This window comes from Mirounga angustirostris, unplaced genomic scaffold (genome assembly GCF_029215605.1).
Source record: "Mirounga angustirostris isolate CCGP_5_RB_7025 unplaced genomic scaffold, mMirAng1.0.hap1 SCAF_5, whole genome shotgun sequence".
In the NCBI taxonomy this organism is placed as follows: Eukaryota; Metazoa; Chordata; class Mammalia; order Carnivora; family Phocidae; genus Mirounga; species Mirounga angustirostris.
This window is the reverse complement of record NW_026991713.1, coordinates 146,951,212-146,973,638: the sequence shown is the minus strand read 5'-3', so window position 1 is coordinate 146,973,638 and position 22,427 is coordinate 146,951,212. Positions and strand designations below refer to the sequence as shown.

Sequence of the window (22,427 nt, the reverse complement as noted above, 5' to 3'; positions counted from 1 at the left end):
TGCCCCCACCATGTGAAAGCCTCCAGAGGCCTGCTGTGTGCCAGTCCGAGTTTATCTCCAGCAACAGGCTGTGGGCTGCGCGTGGCCGTGGCGAGCCGGCCCCTGGTCTGGAGCAAGAGGGGAAGGCAGGCTGAGGTGGAAGCACACAAGGGCGAATCGGCCGTGGCTAGCAGGCCGTGGGAGGCCTTCACTACGGAGCAGAGGGGAGCAGACCTGGAAACAGGAGTGGCCAGCTGGTGCAGGACTTTGGGAGCACAGAGGGAGCGGCTCAGAGGCCAGCTTGCGGGGAGCCACGTGGAAGACTCGTGTCAGGGAGGATCAGGAGACTCGTGTCAGGGAGGATCAGGGAAGGGAGATAGGCAGGGGGCCAGGTAGACGTAGGGATGGTTCCCAAGAGCGCTGGAGGACAGGGAGCCAGAGTGAGGAGGTGCTCTGGCTGTGGGATCTGCAGGGCTGAGGGTCGGGAGGGGTGGTGCAGGGGGACTCACAGACAAAGTCGGTTCCTGGTCCCAGGGTCACCGGGTTGATGGGGATTGCTGTGGCCAGGCACGGGGGCCGGGGAGGGTGCAGCAGGATCCGTAGGCAGGAGGTGAGCCAGATCTGGGAGCTCGGGGGAGTGTATGGAGCCCGGCCGGGCCCACTGCAGCATGTCAACCCCCGTCACACCGGAGCACCCAGGCAGCTGCAGAAAGCGTTCCAGAAAAGCAGGAGGAAAGGCTCAAACGCAGGGCTTGCCTGATGGTCGATCTTCTGATGGATGTGAATCTGGGAGACAGAACTCACCCAGGACTGGGCAGGGAATCCCAGCCCTCCAGGGCTGGAAGGTGCCTAGGAGCCGTGTTCCTCCGACCTCGGGATGCCACGAAGCCCCTGGGGGTGCTGTGAAGGAAGAGTCTGGCTCCGTGGTTTGGGTGGGGCCGAGACTCCACGTTTCTAAGGAGCGCAACTGTGTTGCCTGCTGCCGGCCCAGGAGAGGCTTTGAGAATCAAGGCCTTGGAGCTGATCCCCACCTCCCCCTCTTGCCTCCAAGACTAGGGCGGTGAGACCCACTGGGCTACTACTTGTGGGATGGCCATTATACCAGCCCCTGGGGACGCTGAGGAAATATGAAAAGTAGCTCATACTGGAGTCCTTGTGATGTGGCAGGCACTGTCCCATTCACATTGTGACTCATTTACTCCTCGCTGTGGCCCAGGCGGTGGGTTCCCCTACGGCCCCGTTCCCCACACGGTGACGGAAGAACAAGGCAGCCACACTCTTGAGCCAAAACTCCATCCCTGAGGCCCACAGAGGGAAGCCACGCCCCCCTCCCATGGCAGGACCACCAGCCCCAAATGGGTGCATTCCCCCACCCCAGGCTCGGTCACCTCTCCTGGAAAATTCCAGACTTCGGCTATGACGTTGGACCCGAGGCATAATGAACCCACTAAGTCGGGTGGGCTGGTGCGGGGAGCGGCCTGCAGCAGGGACACGGGGGCGCTCGGAGAAGTCTCCAGCGGTGCTTCTCTCGGCACTAGGTCAGCCCTTAGAAGACACACCTCCGCGGAGCTCCTGCAATGCAAACAAGTGCCCCCCAATAAAAGGGAAATAATTTTTTGCGGCCAGTGCGTATTTTATGGGCATCATCCTGAGGAGCGGCTCCGGGGCCCGGGGGCGCGCGCGCTGCGATGCTGCCACCTAGTGGCGATTGGGGGGGCGGCAGCTGCTGCGGAAGTGAAGTCTCCAAACCCCCGAAGAGGCAGGGGAGGCGGCATCCTGCGAACAGCCATTCTGGGCGGTGGCTGTTTTTAGCTGGGTCTCTCCTTCTGTGCCACTTCCATCATGGAAACTGGCTCTCTAGACCCAAAAAAAGCTGCGACGTGCTCTGCAAAAGCTGTTCGAGGGCCAATTTTAGCTGCATTTCTTGGAATTTGGGCTCCCGGGAGGGAGGAGGGATGCGTGGTTCCCAGGAAGTCGGCAGCTTTTGAGAACCTAGAACCTGGAGGTTGGTTCTGGCCATGAGCGTGTGAGATTATGGATCCCTTGGGTTCCAGCCCCGGTACCCGGCCCTGCAAAGGAAAATGTATTTGGGGGCGGTTTAGAGGTGGCAGCTACTGTGTCCTTGGGAGCTTTACCCTGTGCTATTAAGAGCTCTCTTATCATGGACAATCTCACTGATGCCTCAAACCCTAAGAGGAAATGTACAAATTACATCCATTTTACAGCTGAGGAAATCAAGGCTTGGAAAAAAGTTCAATGACTTAGCCAAGGTCATAGAGCTGGTAACTAGCAGAGAGCCATGATTTGAATTCTAGAGTCTGCGCGTTAACCCAGAACCCAAACAAAGCAGTGGATTCAGGAGTTGAGAGTCCTGAGTTCATCCACACTCTGCTGCTGCCAACTCACTGTGTGACCTTGAGTAAGTAGATGAACCTCTCCGGGTCTCAGTTTCCTCTATGGTAAAGCAGGTATGGTATTCATGCATTCTGCTGCTCAAGGCTGAGTGGGGATCCAAAGATAAATCTGCCATCCTTGGAGCCAGTGATTCCATTCCCTGGCCTGGGGGCCACCCAGACCCTCAGATTCTTCTAAAGATTCCAGGAGATCAATGGAGATACACTCAGGACCCCCGCATGGGAAGGAACCCCTAAAATGAGCACTGCCTTTGTTTAGTCCCTGGGAATCCATACAGCAAATCAGCCCGGCCCCCAGTTTCTGGGGTTCCAGTTCCCACCCTGCCCCTACTCACCTTTGGGTCCTGGTTCTCACCTGTCAAATGGGGTTTGACTCTGGCACTGACTTGTCGCATTGTTCCAGGATTTAAAACTGCGTGCTAGTGAGTAAATCTTCCAGGCAGGTGCAGGCGCTAGAATCACCCTCTCATCCTGATTTGTCCAGGACTTTGCCCATTTTAACTTTGACATTCCGTGTCCCGAGAAACCCCTCAGTTCTGGGTGAACCGGGATGACTGGTCACCCTACAGGACACACAGCTCAACCCTGACCAGCAGACTAGATATCCCCATTCTCGACACCCCTCATGGCCCTTTTCATGGCTGGAAATAATCTAACTGTGTGTCAACCTCCCCCAGTAGATGTAGTCTTATCTGATCGCCGCCGTGCCTGGCTGGGGGCTTAGCCCCTGTCAGTCCATCAGCAAACCACAGGGAGTAAAGAGGCCTCTGTGTCAGGTCCTCTTGCTAGGCACTGGGAATACAAGATAGCAGAGGCCGTGGCCATGTGGTCGTTAAGGGTTGTGATGGGGTAAGCATGGGATCAGGGAAAACCACAGAAGGACCATAAGCTAGCATGAGAGGACAAGTGTCAGAGAGGCCTTAGGAGGATCTGACCCAAGGCAGGCCCACAGAGCTGAATTATTCAGGCAAGGAAGAGAAGAAGCGAAGACAGAGGTTTTGTTGGCCACATGACAAGCCTATGCCTGGAGTGTCAGCCTGACCCCAAACCAGAATGCAGTCTCCCAAATCCCAGAAACATCCCACATCTCCTCCTCCGAACACCACCCAGTCCCTGCTCACTTGATAACACAAAGGAGACATTACCTTAATCGACAGCTCATAGCCTTTGTCCTTGTCCCCAAAGGTCCAAGTTCATGCCTAAGATCTTGGATAGGGCATGGGAAGAAGCTCTGCAACCCCCAGGCCAAGCCTCAAAAATTCTAAATTATTGGTTTACTATACAGGTGGAAGGACAGGCTCACCGTTCCCAGCTTTTACCTTATTTACGGGTGGCTGTCGCCCAGCTGAGACCTGGGAGCACAGCTGATTATTGGAGTCATGACCCAGTGGTTCTCAGCTGGGCTCATAGCATCTTCCGGGGAATATTTAGCAATGTCTGGAGATGCTTCTGGTTACCCCGTCTGGCGTGGGGGGTTGCTCCTGGCATCTGGTGGGCAGAGGCTAGGGGGGGTTGCTAAGCACCCACAGAGCACAGGACGGCCCCGCAACAGAGAGTCATTCAGTCCAAAACATCATTACTGCTGACATTGAAACCCTTGCCCTGTTGTAACTGGCCACCGAGGGCTCCACAGGAAGCCACCGGGCAGCCATTGAGCTGTTCAGTGACCTCCCGGATAGAGATTGAGGGGACACGGTTGGGCCTGAAGTTTCCTGTTCGACTTTATTTCCACGTTAGCGCTGCATTAGTCTTCCATGTGACTTTTAATATTTTTCCTGGTCCCTGACCCTCAACGCTGACCCCATGCCTGCAGGAGAAAGATCAGGTGGCATCTCAGCCCTTCCGCGTGCCCCATTCATTCCGGGCACGCTGGCTAACGGCCTCTGCCCTCAGGAGCATGCAGTCTCCCAGCTAAGGCAAGCTTTGGTCCCCTCGTGACTGGAGAGCCAGGCAGCAGCACCACCAGTGGTACCTCCCACCTTGTGCTCCATGAGAATGGCACCCCCTGAAGCACAGCTCAAGAAAGCAGGTGAAGGTGACCCCCCACCCCGAGACTGACCGCTCAGCAGCCCCACGAAATGCCAGACCACAGCAAATGATCAATGCCACTTGAGCATGCGCGGCTCCTTTAGGGCTGACTCTGCTGAGGACCTCACCTGGATGATCTTGTCTTGACCGCACCACCCCTGTGAAGGAGATGTTAGTATGAGCATCTGCAGACTGCAGATAAGGAAGGTGAGGCTCCGTCGCTGAACGATGTGCTCAGAGCTGCCCAACTCAGAGGTGGCAGAGCAGGAATTAAACCCATGGAGGCTGATTCCAGAAACCATATGCTTAACAAGTCCCCTGTCAGCTGAGAAGAAAACTTCAAAAGCTCAGTGAGGAGTGGGCATTTTTAGAGCCCAGGGAATTGCTTGAGGCAGAAAGTTTCTGGCAGGGAATAGAGGTGGGCTCTGAAAGCATGAGATGTCAGTCTGAGCAGCTTGACCTCGACACTGGAGACCTGGAAAAGCACCTTGGTTTCCTCTTGTGGTCAACCCCAATCCGTGGCTACCATAGGGAGACGGACCACAGAGGAGCGTGGGGCTTGACACTGATCAGTGACGTCTGCTTTGGGTCTGGGAGCGAGGAATAACAGCGTGCACACACATAAACACATACGAACACACGCACACACCTACATATATGCAGAGACACACAGGCACATGCATACAGATAGGTACATGCAATATACACATGCACACAGACACACGCATCGACGCAGAGACACACATACAGAGACACACACAGAAAGCCATGCAGAGAGACGGGCATATGCACACACCTGTGCAAACACACAACCCCAGACACTCAGACACGTGGACAGACATATACACACTCACGTAGATACATACAAGGAAACACACACACACAGACACACACACAAGGCTTGCTACATAAGCTGCTGAGGACAAGAGAACGCCCAGCTCACATCACCTGGAATGATGACCCTACACACTTTTTGGACTATTCTCCCTACAAAGAAGTCTCCCAAGTTTAAAAAAAAAAAAGCAAGTGTTTAATACCCGCCTCCTAGCACCTTCAGTGCTAGCGTGGGCTTCCCACGTCACCATGGAAACTGTGCCACCCAGCACTTGCCATTCAAAAACTTTTGTGGCATTCAAAAACATTCACGTATGTCAAAACGACACTGATCCATTCCAGATAGGTGACCCTAATTTTGAACACGGTTCCAAGGACTCCTGGAAGGCAGAATGCGGAATGACTTTGCCGGCACAGGGTGAGTTACCAGGAAAAAGAAGGCAATGCTGTCAGTCCACACGGCTGCAAATTCCTGTCTTTAATGCCGCAGGCAGCCCTGCCCATCGAAGAAGAAAAGATGCCCCAAAGGAAACCACCACCTTGTAGCTTTATAATAAGTGCCTGGCGGTTCTCACCAAATGTCTGTAAAAACATATAATGGAGTTCTATTTTATGTTACGTTCCTGATCAGTTATAGCATTTCATGTTATCAAATGGGCCTTCGGAATAAATTCTTGATTTATAACATGGGGCTTTTAGGAACGATGGGTGCTCAGAAGCTCCGAGAAGTTAAGTAAGCCCTCTAAGATCGCACAGGAGAATCAGGATTTGAATCTAAGTCTGATCCCCAAACCCTGGACTTTCTCCTCCAAGTTGCCCCCACTCCATAACTCCCCTTCCTATGACTGGGGAGTTGATGTTTTAAATCTCATGCCAGACCCTTGTCTCCTTATGTCCTTGAGATGCCCCCACCCCAACTCTGCACTTCACTCTTCCGAATTATTGCATTTCTCTGTGTGTTTGTCTCCTAGCGCCGCCATAACAAAGCACCACAAACTGGGTGATTTAAACAACAGAAATGTATTGTCTTACAGATCTGGAGGCCAGAGTCTAAGATCAAGGTGCGCCCAGGGTCAGGTCCTTCTGAGGGCTGGAAGGAGGAACCTGTTCCAGGCTTCTCTCCTGGCTTCTGGTGGTTTGCTGGCCATCCTGGTGTCCCTTGGCTGGTAGGGAGTTAACCCTGATCTCTGCCTCTGTCTTCACACGGCTAGGACTGGGGTCCCAAGGTACTCAGCCGCTGACAAGGGACTTCTTGCCCACCCCCCACCCCGTTCAAAAGAGTTCTCGGGGAAGACTTCGCAGGAAAGGTCCCAGCTAGCTGCAAAGGGATAGCCCTGAGGACACCTACACAAGGTTCTTAGAGATTCAAATTCCAATGCTACAAAACATCTCAATACAGGTTAATGAGGCAGGTTAAAATAGCCAGAATCTAAGAAGCAACCTTGTGGCTCTGGAGGAAAAAAGAGTGACAGTCTGCTCTCTCTCTCTAACTCATTCACACACACACGCACGCACACGCACATACTGCCCACGCTCTGCCAGCAATTCTCAACCAAGGTATGGTATGTTGCAAGCAGTTTTGAGGTGTATCACCAAGTAATCTGTTGCTAATAATAAAGTGCCAAATGTTGCAAATATATGTACAAGTAGATTCAAGGTTATTCCTGTGAAACATCAGCCTCACTCACTGCATTCTGATTACATTTCTCCAGCGGGAGAGGGAAAACGAGAACTTACAGCTAGAGCAAGGCGCTGGAATGGGAAGCCTGGGACAGCCTCTCTGTGCCCCATGCCCTGTGAGATATGGATGGAAATGTCAAGCTTTCTTCTTTTTAACAGACACAGATGCACGTACTGGGGGTAGACCCCCGGGAGGAAAGGAGGTACACGTGACCAGTGGAGGTCAGGGAGGATTCCCATCCTCGCTAGTGATCCACAAATGCAAATTAGGAAGAGGAGGCACCATTATCATCCATCTAATTGATAAAACATGTTACATCTGATCTTAACAGGTATTGGCAAGGGTGGGAGGGTGGAGAGAGGGCTCCCCTGAAACATGGCAGAAGGGGGCATTGCAGATCTGGATGCCATTACCTTCCTGACCGCAATTCCTACGGCTCTCTCACTTGCTCACTCTGCCCTAAAATCACCAGGAATGTCCCTGCCTCAGGGCCTTTGCACTTGCTAGCACCGCTGTCTGCAACGCTCTTTCCCAGTCTCCTGCATGGCTCATTCCCTTTAAGTCTTTAGTCACAGGTCACACATATCCCAAGCCATATTTTCATTCCCACACACATACACACACGCTTTCCCCCTCTCTCTGTCCCTCTTCTCTACTCTTTTTCCATAGCATCCACGAATCACCAGATATACATAGGCTTTACCTATTCCTTTGTTTATTGTCTACCTCCCCCCAGCACACACCTCCATAAAATGTCAGCACCAAGAAGGCAGGGACTTTGTGGCTTACCTATTCCCTTCTATGCCCCCAGAGTTTGGAGCAATCCTGCCCTGGACGGACAATACCTATTTGTTGAAAGAATCAAGATTTTAAATGCAGATAACCTTTGATTTCACTTTTAAGAAACCCTCTGTACTTGTTTTCTATTGTTGCCTAACAAATTAACAACTTAGAACAACACCTACCTATCAGCTCCCAGCTCCCCAGGTCAGAGCTTCAGCCTGGTGTGGCTGGAGACCGTGCTGAGACTGAAATCGAGGGGTCTCTGGGCCGCTGTGTTCTTTTCCGGAGCTCAGGATCCTCTTCCACACCCATTCCTGTTACTGGCAGAACGCTGCCCCCGATTCGTTGCTGGCTGTCTGCTGTGGGGTGCTCTCAGCTTCGAGAGGCCACTTGTTTTCGTCTCAACGTGGACCCTCCATCTTCACACCAGCACGGCATACCCCAACCTCTTCATGCTTCACACCTTCCTGCTTCCTCTTCTGCTCCCAGCCGGGAAACGCGCTCTGCTTTTAAAGGGCACATGCACTCAGGTTAGGCCACCTGGATCATCTTCATGTCTGAAGTTAACTGACCACATATCACATCTGCAATAGCCCGTCCCAGCAATACCTAGATCCGTGTCTGAAGAGCCAGACGAAGGAAATCCAGGAGCATCTTTATGACTCCGCCCGCCACACCAGCCTAGGCAAACACTCAATGCAATATGCATGGGGAGATGGGGATGAGCGTGCACGCTGCAAAACTAGTTAGAACAGAAAGACACGGGGGCGCCTGGGTGGCTCAGTTGGTTAAGCGACTGCCTTCAGCTCAGGTCATGATCCCGGAGTCCTGGGATCGAGTCCCGCATCAGGCTCCCTGCTCAGCAAGGAGCCTGCTTCTCCCTCTGACCCTCCCCCCTCTCAAGTATTCTCTCTCTCTCTCATTCTCGCTCTCTCAAATAAATAAATCTTTAAAAAAAAAAAAAAGAAAGAACAGAAAGACATGGGACCCACCTGCATGTTCATCAGCGGGAAACGAGATGTATCAGCTACGGTACAGCCACACTCCGGAACATTCCACAAGCATGAAAAAAAAAAAGGAAGCAGAGCTGCAGAGCACATTTTCACCTGCTGAATCTACACAGTGGGCCATGCGCTTCTCCCGGGGTTCAGAGCACCAGCCCCGGAGCAAGGCTGCCTGAGTGAGAGTCTCTGCTTCAGCGTGTCTTATTTGTGCAAGCTAGGTGATTGTCAGAAACTTTCTGTGCCTCTGTTTCCTCATCTGTAAAACAGAGATGATCATCCTAGTACTACCCCACAGGGATTGCCTGGATTAATTAAGATAATGCATATAAAGCGCTGGATACTTGGTTGGAACAGAGTGAATGCTAAATAGAGGGCAGCTATCACCAGCTTTATAATTATGAACATCGCTCTCACTTCCGATATGCCTGTGAGGTCTCTTTATTCTGCATGATATATGCCACTATGCCAGGATTTAGTATTTCTGCACATCCAGATACGGCACTTTTTACTCTGCTATAGAAAAAGATATAGGATGTTTTCACTCTGTTATTTATACCAATAAAAGGCAAGTGTCACAGCAATCACGCACTTTACTCTGTTATTCTTAGGCAAGGGTTTCTGGATGTTACGTATGCGGTTAGGAGATATGTATGTTTACTCCTCGCAAGCCATGCAGACCTGGCATGTTTGGGTTGGCTGCATATGCTTGGCTCACGGTGCCGGCATTATAGGGATGCAATCTCAGTAGAGTCTGGAGCAGACTGGAGATGGAAGTTAAGGGGGATGAGGACTCTCCCGGACATGGGACTTTCAGGTTTAAAACACAGGAAGTCGCGGGCAAGCCAGGCAAGCCGGTCACCCCACACACAGCTCCGGTCAGTGTTCTCCAAACATCACTCACTCATACCCTACCCCATACACATAACCACTCAGGAACATAACTCTGGGGTCAGGGTCTGGGTTCACATCCCGCCTCCATCGCTCACTCGTCACACAGCCTTGGCAAGATGGTTAAGTCTCAGTGCCCTCGAAATGCTCAACTGCAAAGTGGGACTGATCATAAAACCAAGCTCAGTGGCCGTGAGGACTGTAGTAAGTAGAAAGCACCTAGAATCATGCCTGGCCCATAGTAAGCACTCAGTAAACCTTTGCATATTGTTATGAGTGTATCTGCCACCATGCCGGCTAGCTATTTAAATATTTTTATATCTACACACTCTTAAAAGGCTTAAATGAATTTACTGTAAAATGCAATTGTATATCACTACCCTAAATGGAAAGCCAGTGCTCACAGCCTTATAAATAGAAGGTAACTGTAAACACAAATACATACCTCTTTTCCAGGTCAGAGCAAGTTGAGGCCCCACTTAGGGGATGCAGACACCCTTGGGAAATCCAGCCATCTGGACCAGTGGAAACAGGCTACAAGACAGGGAAGGACAAGATGAGGTAGAATTAGGGCTCAGAACTGATTGACAGCGGGCCTGAGGACTCCAGGCCAGATCTAAGCACACCATGCCCCACCCTAGGGCCATCAAGGAAGTGCCTGTAGGAGGGGCGCCTGCATGGCTCGGTAGGGTGAGCATCTGACTCTTGATTTCAGCTCAGGTCATGATCTCAGGGTCGTGAGATCAAGCCCCATTTTGGGCTCTGCACTCAGCCGGGAGTCTGCTTGAGATTCTCTCTCTCCCTTTCCATCTGCCCCTCCCTGACTCTCGGGGTGGGGGTGGTGGTGAGGAAGAGCCAGTAGGAGGTGGTAATTTTCCACAACTTGAGATAAAATGCCTCTGTTCTCACCTCATTTGGGCCTCCCATAGGCAGCCTAGGTGTCTGGTTGGGACAACTCCCTGCAGCGCCCTTCCCCTTAGACAAGTCGTGTCACCTCTCTGAACCTCGGTGAACACCCTCGGGAAAATGGGCACAAGAGCGCCTGCCTCTCAGGATTTTCGTCACCCTGAGAGGACCAGATGGGCAAGAGGTAAACACGCCTCATGGCTTTCAAAGAAGCATTCATGCTCACCACCTGGCCTTTCCAGGTCTCAAGAATTATTCTGTGGCAGCTTCTCATCATGTGGCCATTCCCAAACTGTCCCATATCCCCTAGCCTCAGTGGCCTGGATGAACCATGCAGGTATATAAGCAGAAAGCCCTTCCGAAGGCCAGGAGAGAAGGGAGGCTAATTTTACCACTTTTAGGTAATTGTTCTTTTTTTTTTCTCCCCTGTACTTGAAAACCTGGTCTCCCACTTAAAAATACTTCAAACATTGAGCTTGAATCACGGTACGAACTTCAAGTGACAGGCTCATAATACAATCCGAGCACCTGCTCATAGTCTCCCATGATTGAATAATACGTGAATAGTTCTCCCTCCTTTACCATAACATTCCCTGCTAAAAAGAAACACAAACACCAAGACCCAGGGTGGCTGAGAGCTAAACCTAACCCCCATCTGGCCAGCAGCAGCACTGTGTGGGACCTGAGAGCCGGCGGACAGTGGGCATGACCAAATCCAGCCCAGCTCCAACCCTCCGACCTGTTGATTATCCACCAGGCGTGTAAAGACAGCAGGAAATGAAAGGCCCTGCACGTGTTTTATCTGGCATCATCCTCACCACATTTCTGCAAACTAGGTGTTTTTACCATGACTCCCCACTCACAGATAAAGAGACTGAGGGTCAGAGAGCTCCCCTGACTTGCCTGACCAGGACAGAACAGTGAGGCAATGTCAGAAGCAGGTGCAAACCCTGCTCTCTCCACTTTACAAATGTGTGTGACTGTGTCTGTGTGTGTCCTTTCCCACAAAATAGGTAATCATCTGCGTTACCCTCCTCGTCCCCCTCCTCCTGCTTGCTGCTCTCTCTCCAGCGTGGGCATCCAGGCAAGGGAGAGGCCTCTCCTAGGATCATGACAGATCAGCCGTGCAGGTCTACGTGCTCAGAGCTGCCACTACACGGAGGGCTGTGCTTTCTCCCTTCGGGAGCCAAAATTGTCTTCATGGAGGATCTGGAAAGTCACATAAATAGCTGTGGTAGACGCCAACAGCCACCTTCAAGCTCTGAAGTTATACTGTCCTCCCCTGAAATAACTCAGGGATTCAGGGAACAAAAGGCCTGCACTTTTGGTCTCTCCCACCCCATAACAATGAGGATGCTCTGTCCAGAAATCATCTTCATCCTGCTCCTGGGCTCTCCCTCACTCACCCCTCCGGGCTCTCCCAGTCCATCAGTCCCGTTTCACAGAGGACAAGCTTGAAGATCAAGAAGGGTCTGTTCTCCAGTTAACAGATGGGGAAACAGAGGTCCACAGAAACTGTACTAGCAAATATGATGGTTAATTTTGTGTGTTGACTTGACTGGTTCTTTTGGTCAAACGCTATTCTAGATGTTGCTGTGAAGATATCGTGTAGATGCGATTAACGTTGACGTTAGGTAAAGATTACCCTCCATCCTGTGGGTGGGCCTCATCTAATCAGTTGAAGGCCCTCCGAGCAAAAGCTGAGGTTTCCCAGAGAAGAAATTCTGCCTCGAGCCTGCAACATAAAAACTCTACCTGAGCTTCCAGCCTGCTGGCCTGCCCTTCGGATTTGGGATTTGTCAGCCTCTGCCATCGTATGAAGCAATTCCTTAAAATTTAAAAAAAAAAAAAGATTTTAAATATATTGGATTTCATATTTATTTATGTATGCTATATATATATGTATATATATGTATATATATGTAAAAGATTTTGTATATATTTCTCTGGAAGATCAATGGAGCAAGTAAAGACAGAGCCTAAGAGGGTGGAGAGGACAAGAGGACTCACGTGAATGAAGCACCACTATGTTCCGGAAGCTCCTGCCTGTGTTATCTTGGTAAAACCTCCCCCGCCACCCACAGAGGCGGCTTGTGCCCTTTCCCGGGGTTCAGAGAGTGTGAGTGACCTGCCCAGGGTCACACAGCTGGGAATCAAACGCCATCTGCCTCCACCGGCCATACTCCCCAAACACCATGGTGCTGGCAAGACGATGGTTCCCCGGGAGTTGGGGGGGCATCATTCCCTTCCAGGATCCCAAGGGGAACGCCTCCTCAAGTCCTTCTATGGGAAGTCACTGAGGTCAGAAACCAAGATGCACTGTTTCTAGTGGCACAAAATGGAAAACCCAACTCAAACTCCCTTCAGCAATAAAGGGAATGTCTTGGTCTGCACGTGTGGGAAGCCCAGCGGTAGATCTTCACGCGTGGGCTGAGACTGGGCAGCCGCAGAAGCAGCCTCTCCCCCAGAGGGTGCCCATCCCCCTCCCATCCGGGCACAACCCTCTCAGGCTCTCCACCGTGGCCCTGGATGCTTCCAGCTTCCGTGTGAAACTAGCAATTCCTGTGAAAAGAGAAATCCTCTGCTGTAGTTTGAAGGCTCGGGATCGAGACCCCAGGCAATGGCTTGGCTCTCTTCTTTCTTGCCTGAACGAATTGAGATGTAACCCAAGTGGTGGTCAAGAGCCACACTGCCTGGGTTCAAATCCCTGCTCCATCACTGACCTGCTGGGTCCCTTGGACAACAGTCTTAACCCCTCTGTGCCTCCATTTTTCCACCTGTAAAATGGGGATAATAATTGTACTTCCTTCAAAGGCTTGTGGTGATTAATAATTAATGGGTTGCTTTACATTTGGGGGTGCACCTCTTTATCTGGAACCCGGATCTGCCCCACCTGAGCCACAAGGATTAAGAGGCACAGGATGATTCTCCAAAAGGAAATGGATTTGCTGTTAACAAAAGGAAGGAGAATGGCAGGCAAAAAGGCCAGACTAACAGCTGCCTAACAGAGTGGCCTCAGCAAAATGCCACAATGCCTGATTATTTTCTTCCCCGCTGGGTACGAACCTGAGGTCAAAAGCAGCCTTAAATTAGAAAGATAAAAAATATCCTAATTACGTGCAAGAATCAAGTAAAGCAGGTCATTCTGTCCTGCTGCTACAGCTTTCTTTGTGCTTCTACCCACTGAAAATGAAACCAGTAAAAATCAGGCATTTAAAAATCTACCCTTGACTCGTTTACTCATTCAACAGGCATCTAATGAGCGCTAGAGATGGGTTTCCCTGAAAGTAACCTGCCTTAAGCTTCAGGGGCTGTCTCTCAGATGGGTCTTTTCCAAAGCCTTCTACCTAATTTGGTATTTGTAATTCTGTATTCTTTTACTTAGAGATGTCATCCTTCAAACTGTGGAAGCTTGAGACTGCACGATTTTTGGATTTGCCCTCGGTGAGTCCCTGTTAAATTCCAGGCAGAGAGGGACGACGGCTGCAGAGTAAATCAAACGGGGAGCCCTCTTCGAGGAGCGCCCTCTCCTGGGGGACCCTGGGAATGAGCATGAGGATCATCTCCCAGGCAAGATACGTGCTGTTCTTTCATTCATCCACTGAACTAACGTGTATCGAGCACCTATTATGTACAAGGCACCAGGGATCCGGGATGAAAAGTCAGAGGAAGGCTCTTCTCTCAAGGAGCTTATAATCAATCAATCAATCCCCCCAAAAAATCAGTACGAAAAACAAAGAGGATGAGGAGGTGACGGATGATTAGAGTAATACCTACAATGGTCAGGCAGGCAAGGCTTCTTTGAGCACAGGTGCTGGTTTATGAACATGGAGAAGCTGCAGCTGTTTCAAGGGGGAAGGGAGCCCCAAGCAGAGCGAAGTGCACGCCAAGGCCCTACGAAAGGAATGAACTCCGTGCTCGCAGAGGGAAGAGCAGAGAAATGGCCAGGACAAGCAGGACCAGGGGGAGAGAGCAACAAGATGAGGTCACAGGTAGAGACAGACGCTAGATCATGTAGGACTCTACAGCCAGGGTGAGAGGGTTGGATGTTGAAATGGGAAGCCCTCAGGGTTTAAGGCAAGGGAGTGACATGATATCGGGAACATTGTAAAGAGAGCTCCTTGACTGCTGTGGATGGAGCATATTGTTGGGTGGGAGCGAAGACCAGCTCAGGGGCTTCTGCTTCTATCCGCAGTTGGCAAACATTTCCCGAAGTTTGGACAACCTCTTGTTGTAGGTTGTGGGGAAACAGGCCTCTCGGACATTACTGGTGGGCATGCAAAAGGGCCCAGCTCCTACAGAGGGGAATTTGGCAGTATCTGGCAGAATTCCATAGGCATTTATCCACTGACTCAAAATCCCACTCCTAAACATCGATCCCCAACATACACTGGCAGAAAGACAAAGGAAGGGTGCACGAGGCTATTCACTGCACCATCAGTTACGATGGCACAAGACTGGGGATCGCTGGTACTTGGGCATTAGAAGGAGCCTGGTTATGGGCGTCTGGGTGGCTCAGATGGTTAAGCGTCTGCCTTCGGCTCAGGTCATGATCCCAGGGTCCTGGGATCGAGTCCCGCATTGGGCTCCCTGCTCCTTGGGAGCCTGCTTCTCCCTCTACCTCTCTCTCTCTCTCTCTCTCATGAATAAATTAAAAAAAAAAATCTTTAGAAGGAGCCTGGTTAAATTAATACTGTACCTTGACCCGATCCTATCCATGATAGAGCTGTCCAAGCAAGGTGCAGAGTCTTACACTCGGCTATGCAGTGATCGCCAAGATGTATTATTAAAGGAAACAGCAAGGTGGAGAAAAAAATGTGTCTATTTTGCTGCCATTTACCTAAGAAAGAGCTTGAATATGAACAGATGTTTTTTAATGGGAAGATGACGCAAAAACAAGAATGACTACCTACCAGGGGAGGGAGGAAACAGTTGAAGGGGGAAGAGACAGAAACTAGATGTCGCTGAACAAATTGTTTCAATTTGACTTCAAAATATTGTGCGATTTTAAATAACACATTTTTATTTAAAACTTAAAATTTTTTAAGACTTTATTTAATTTTAGAGAGAGAGAGGGAGAGAGAGCACGTGAGCAGAGGGAGAGAATGCCAAGCAAACTCCCCACTGAGCACGGAGGCCAACGCAGGGCTCGATCCCAGGACTCGTAGATCATGACCTGAGCCAAGATCAACAGTCTGATGCTTAACCCCTAGGGGCGCCTGGGTGGCTCAGTCAGTTAAGCGTCTGCCTTCAGCTCAGGTCATGATCCCAGGGTCCTGGGATCGAGCCCCGAATTGCGCTCCCTGCTTGGCAGGAAGCCTGCTTCTCCCCCTCTCCCACTCCCCCTGCTTGTGTTCCCTCTCTCGCTATGTCTCTCTCTGTCAAATAAATAAATAAAATATTTTTTAAAAATTTAAATTAAATTAATTGTTTTAGTTCCTCAAAATTAAAAGCAAAATGAAACCAATGAGCCTAAGTGTATATTGACTTGGTGGCATAACCACATGGAAAAAAGGCTAGTTGAGTGACTTTAAAACATAGTGATTTTTAAGCATCCCCTAGTAAGAAATACATGAAGGACAAAAAAGGGACAGCAAACAAAAGTCTGTTTTCATTAATCAAATCATCGAGGGTAGTGTTGTTATTATTTTCCTGAGACCATTCTGTGTGCATGATAAAATAAAGCGAATGAGTAATTACATAGGTTTCCTGGGAAATCCAGAACTTGAGTGTGGAAGAAAGGAGGCACGGATATAAGATTGGGGAGGTTAAGAAAAAACCCGCTAGTCCTGAGTTGACATTGAAAGTCTCTCTATTGGGGTACCCGGGTGGCTCAGTCGGTTAAGCATCTGCCTCTTGGTTTTGACTCAACTCATGATCTCAGGGTCATGGAATCGAGGCCCATGTTGGGCTCTGCGCTCAGTGGGGAGTCTGCTTGAGATTCTCTCTCTCCCTCCCTCTGCCCCTCCGCCCATTCATGCTCTCCAAATAAAATTTTTTGGAAAAAGAAAAAAAGTCTCATATAAACTCAAGATGTATTTTATCTCCAAAAAAAAACACCCCCTAGCACGCAGACTGTGGGCTCTAAGTACCACTGTCCACCAGGAGAACCCTGGGGTCAATGCAGAAATGTCTGATTCTGTGTCTGGGGCCGAGGAGGAGAAGTAGGAAAAGGGAACTATAAAGTAGCTGTCAGTGAACAGGAGAAAAAAAACCCAAGAGAGTGAATGACACCAAAACCAAGAGAAGCAAGTGTTCTAAGGTGGGAGTTGCAAATTATCAAGAACAGCGGCAAAATTTAAAAAATTGTTCTGGAAACTACCAATGGAAGAAAAAAATATCACAGCCAGAGGAAACAGATCCAAATCCTGCCATACTCACCTCTAATAGGAACCTGGCATTTGGAAAAGGCAGATGAAAAATACACATTCTTTTCCTTGTGCTTCTCATCTGCACGTGGTGACATTTAAGCAGGAGCGCATCATCTCAGCTCCCCAGACCAAGGTGAGGCAGTGAGCACCCCATCTCTGGAGGTGATCAAGTTAAGGAAGGGAGAGCAGGCTTCAGGGATGCTAGAGAGGTGATCCGGCCTTGGAGAGTGAAAGAAGGCTCCCCAGAGCAAGAAAGCAATATGGCGTAGCACACGGCAGAGGCTTGGTGAATGTTCCAGGCTGATCTGTGGAGCTTCTGCAGTCAGCCCCTCGTGTCCTCCAGCTCCAAGATACGCTCATGGCATAGTGTTAGCTTTGGACCCTGAGTCCCTTCCATGGAGCCTTCCTCCAGGTATTTCTCTGCACTGTCATCTCTTCATCTCCATCTGCCAGGGCTTCGCCTGCGCATTCTACTCCCAGGATTAGCCACAGAAAAGCAAGCAAAAAGGAGGCTTTTATGAACACCACCAGCTGCAGAGGCCGGCCCCAGGCCCTCCTGCAGGCTCCAGCCATGTAATGGTCGTGAAGCAGGCCTGGAGTACATCTGTGGGATGGAAAGGAAATGATCAGTCCTCTGGTGTGACCTCTGTATGAGTCGGGGTTCCCCAGAGGAATAGGACCAATGGGAAATATGTAAGTATATAGAAAGACGTCTGTTATGTGGGACTGGCTCACGTGATTTTAGAGCAGAGGGGTCCCACGATCTGCTGCCCACCAGCTAGAGGCCCAGGCAAGCCACTGGCATGGTTCCAGTCCAAACCCGAAGGCCTGAGACCCAGGGGAGCCAATGGTGTGAGTCCCGGGTCCGAGTCTGAGGGCCTCGACTAATGGGCATGAGGACTGTCATTAAAGCTGTGGCAAGAGCTTCACAACTTGGTAAACTTGCTAAAAAAATCACTGAGTTATACACTTGAAATGGCTGAATTATGCAGTATAGAAAATACGCTTCAAGGAGCTTTTTTTTTTTTTTAAGTATTGGCACCAAAGGATCCCAGCGGATCAGCTAGGAGAAATTCCAGCGTGAGATAAATAGGTAAAGGATGTCCTAGCAGAGGGAACGCAGCAGCACCCACGAGCTCAGCGGCAGCCCCCAGATGTTTAAAAGTGATTTTAGGCAAGATAATATACTGTTTTATTATGTTGGTAGGAGAAGGCTATGAAGAGGGATGAGTGACCATGAGGACCAGGACATCATTTGTAACAGGTTTGGAGTAACTCGAATTTATACTTGTTTTGCTTAAAAACTTTTAGGGGAACGAAGTTGTCCAGACTGTCAAGTGACTATTTCTCCACGTTTGATTAGTGGTGACTGGCTGGAGCTTTGTGTTGGGATTGATTAGTGATGTCTTCCAGGGAGCCAGGAGTGGGAGCATGAGCAGGTGTGCCGTTTATTTGCCAACCCAGCTTAGACACTGGGAATCATTGCCCCAGTACAAGAGGGAGATGCCATAAGCCTGAGATACCTGGGAGGCAGGGAGAGCAGAATCATGCTGTCCTGGATCCAGCAGAGAAGAAAGTCCCAATGCAAAGGGAGCTTCTGTGGTCTGTTAATGCTTGTAAAGCCCAGAAGAGAATCCTTTTCCCTAGGAGCCTTGTTCGCACAGATGGTGTGCTAAAAAGAAACCATTCAGTGAAGCCAGAACCTCTAAGGGGTTCCACTGATACACTTAACCTACCAAATGTGCATTTCCACAGAAGCAAGGAAAACCACAAAGCAATGAGTCTGACCCCATCTCTCTGCAGCCCGTTCGTGCAGTCGGAAAATTTTTCCCACCTCTTTTTTATGAGAATCTATCATCCCATAGAAAAGTTCAAATAATAATAGGATCATAAACACTGAGATTCATCTAGATTTATCAATCGTTAACACTCTGCCACATTTGCTTATCTTCATCCATATTTTTTTTGCTGAATTGTTTGAAAATAACTAGTAGCATCATGACATTTTATCCCTACATATCTCAGCCTATATTTCTCAAGAACAAATACGTTCACCAACATCACCACTGTGCAATAGGACCATTAGCACGCCCATGAGATTTAATCAGACAATACTGGTACCTTCTAGGCAGCCCACATGGAAATCTCCCCAACACCCCCAGGAATGTTCTATTCATTTAATTAATTAACCCAGAATCCAATCAAGGCTCATGTACTTCACGTGGTCGTCATGTCTCCTTAGTCTGCGTACCCAGGAAAGGTCTGGCTGCCTTGAGTTTACCTCCATTCATTGATGCTCCTTCAGAGTCTAGGCTAGCTGTCTTGTGTCTTGTGGAAGGGCCCCCCTCTTTCTGAAAGGTGTATAGCTCTTCAAGAAGGCTTTAACATACCTATTTTCCCGACTCTTTCCTACCCTTCTGCCTGCAATTACGAGATTTCAGTAAACATCCTATGCACAGCTGATTCCATTCCGATTCTCCAGTTAAGAATGGATTCAAGGCACCTGTCTCTTCTCTACACGCTGCCCTTGTTAGAGGTGGCCCCCAACTACAAGGCGGGCCTCTCTGGCTTGGTTTAAAGTCAAGGGAAGGTTATCTGGCTGGCCTCCGCCTACCCAAAGAGGAGAGAAAATTCGCCTAGGTTTGGGGCTGTTGGTATAGTTTTGACACCTTTCTAAAATAACCTTCTTGCTGCTTTATTAATTCCAGCGGGTGTTTCTTAACAGGTGACAGCTTTGCCCTTTAATTGCTGAGGGATTTTAATTTTGCACTGCTGTTTGCTGCTCAGAATGATTTACCTTGGTTCATAAACACCTGCATCCCAGGGACTTCTTGTACGGTTAGAAAAGTAAACGTACAGGCTGCATGATTCCAACACACACACATGCGCACGCACTTCCAACTGGGGCGGTGTATCTGACCTCACGAGGCTCCTGTCACCTTCAGCATTTGGGGGCAATCTCTATAATTACTTCCCTAATACCGTCCTTCAAACCAAATTGCTCTTCTTACCAAAATAAGTAACTTTTCCAATAAGATCTTTTATCACTATTAATGGAAAACTGGCACGATTTTCCATAATCGGCTGTAAAAATAAGCTGAGCCTGAGGCCTGCTGCATCTCATTTAAATGGAAGATCGGCAGGAGTTCAAGACAGAGGCCAGCGAGCCGAGACTGTCAGCTCCGAGCCATCACGGGAATGAGAGGGAGCTGAAAAAGCATTTTCCGCCACAAGATTTGCAGTTCTTTTTTTTTTATTATTCTTACGTTAATCCCCATACATTACATCATTAGTTTTAGATGAAGTGTTCCATGATTCATTGTTTGTGCATAACACCCAGTGCTCCATGCAGAATGTGCCCTCCTCAATACCCACCACCAGGCTAACCCATCCTCCCACCCCCCTCCCCTCCAGAACCCTGTTTGTTTTTCAGAGTCCATCGTCTCTCATGGTTCGTCTACCCCTCCGATTTCCCCCGCTTCATTCTTCCCCTCCCACTACCTTCTTCTTCTTTTTTTTTTCTTAACATATATTGCATTATTTGTCTCAGAGGTACCGATCTGAGATTCAACAGTCTTGCACAAAGATTTGCAGTTCTTTAATGTCCAGTCTGATGACCACCACCTGGAGTGATATTTCATGCCCCCGGAATGGCACACACTCCCCACCTTGAGCAACACCCATCTTCCTATTTGGGGTGGCTTCTTTTGTTTTGGTTTCTTAATACTCTCTTCAAAGATCAAGCTTTACAGTGGATGACCTATGCACCGTAGGTTTTTTGGAAAAGCTGGTCATCACATCGCTGAGAAACCAAAATGAAAAAAGATTGATAACATAAAAAATTGATCTCACCTGGGTTTTTTTTTTTTTTCACTTTTTTAATGTGGCCACTAGGAAATTTTAAATTGCATGTGCAGGGGCACCTGGGTGGTTCAGTCGGTTAAGCGTCTGACTTCAGCTCAGGTCATGATCTCAGGGTCCTGGGATGGAGCCCCACGTAGGGCTCCACACTCCCTGCCGAGTGTGTCCCTCTGCCCCTCCCCCCAGCTCATTCTCTCTCTCTCTCTCTCTCAAATAAATATATAAAATCTTTTAAACAATGTAAATAAATATATTGTTCATGCAGGTTGCATCTGTGGCTGATGCTGTAATTTCGCTGGACCATCCAGTGGCTTCTGAAACAACAGCACAATCTCCAAGCTGGAGTCCACAGGGATGGGAAAGGGAAGAGAGAATTAAGGAAAGTCTTCGGATGTCCCTTCCTAGTCCCCACTCCACCCTTCAATCAAAGAATCTCAGATGTGCATGGCACCTAAAAGATTACCGAGCTCAGGAATCAGCAAACGGCAGTCCAGGGCCCTGTAAAGGCAGGGTGCTTAGTGGACATGCCCCTTGGTTTGGTTTTGTTTTTTTGTAAAGTCACTCCCTGTGTGACCATGAGCGACACTGGGAGCCAAACACCCCAGGTTGAGCAGGAAACAGTTTTATTTGAAAAGAAAAGCGCACCATCCAAACCGGGGGTACCATATTAGTTTTTTGTGGCCGCAGCAACAAATTACCAGAAACTGAGCAGCTTCAAACAACAGAAGAAACTTATTCTCTCAAGATTCTGGAGAGGAGACATCCAAATCCAGGTGTCGGCAGGGCTGGTTGCCTCTGAGGCTTCTCTCTTAGCGCCTGGTGGCCACCACAAGCTTTGGCCCTTCCTTGGCCTGGGTGTCCGTGTCCCAGTCCCATCTCTTTCTCCATCATCGTATGGTGGTCTCTTCTGCATCCGCCCTCCTCTATGTCTGTGTCTTCTCCCCCTCTCAAATCCACCATTCATTGGATTTGGGGCCAGGACCAACCAGATAATCCAGAAGGATCTCATTGCAAGATCCTTAATTACACCTGCAAAGATCCTTTCTCCAAACAAGGCCCCATTCACTTGTTCTGGGGAGGGACATACCTTTTTGGGCAGCTGCCGATCGAGGCATTTCGGGCACCCAACACAGTCACCCCAGCTGGAAACTGCTTTCAGTCCACGGGAGAAATAGTGGCTGATGGTTATGAAGCGTTTCCCGGGTGCCAGGCACCGAGCAAAGTGACGTCCACTCGTTAGCTTGTTTATCCCATTCAGTCTGCTCCAGCTCAGCCCTTGAAAGTGTGGCTGTCAGTTCCCCGGGGCCTTAAGTGCCTGCGCACAACGACATGTGCATTAATAAGTGGCGCCATCTGGAAGGCGATGGAAGCAAGCACCCTCCCTCCTCCGCCATCCTTTCTCCTTTGATGATCCGTAATTTGATCACTTTAAAGAATGTAAGGTAATAACCCTGCTTCAGAAGGGGCATCCCTTTTATCTTCTCCAAGGCTCTCATTCGGCTGGGGACAAAGTTTCAGAAACGAACTGTAGTTTGTTTCTTTAAAGCTCCTGTAAGGATGTAAGGTGTGGTGTTTGCCCATGGTGGGGGGTGGAAATAAACGTTTTCCAAAGTTGTGGATTTTCAACAATACTTGGTGCCAAGTAGAAGTAAAAGTAGCAAAATAATAACAGCAACAA

The 22,427-nt window shown here is 49.4% G+C and overlaps 1 long non-coding RNA gene across 2 annotated transcripts in view; it reads right to left on the bottom strand.

The window, feature by feature from the left end:
- Positions 1–22,055, bottom strand: part of LOC135364531 (uncharacterized) — a 28,058-nt gene extending 6,003 nt beyond the window's left edge. Inside the window, exons 1-8 of one of the 2 annotated variants that reach the window (XR_010411841.1) lie at positions 21,837–22,055; positions 16,899–17,492; positions 12,273–12,345; positions 11,924–12,110; positions 10,057–10,145; positions 8,712–8,979; positions 7,902–8,225; positions 489–2,048 (exon numbers count right to left, since the gene is read on the bottom strand). This is a non-coding gene — a long non-coding RNA (uncharacterized LOC135364531). The remainder of the gene's footprint in view (positions 1–488; positions 2,049–7,901; positions 8,226–8,711; positions 8,980–10,056; positions 10,146–11,923; positions 12,111–12,272; positions 12,346–16,898; positions 17,493–21,836) is intronic. The other variant, XR_010411842.1, reaches the window with a different exon arrangement.
- Positions 22,056–22,427: the final 372 nt, after the last annotated feature.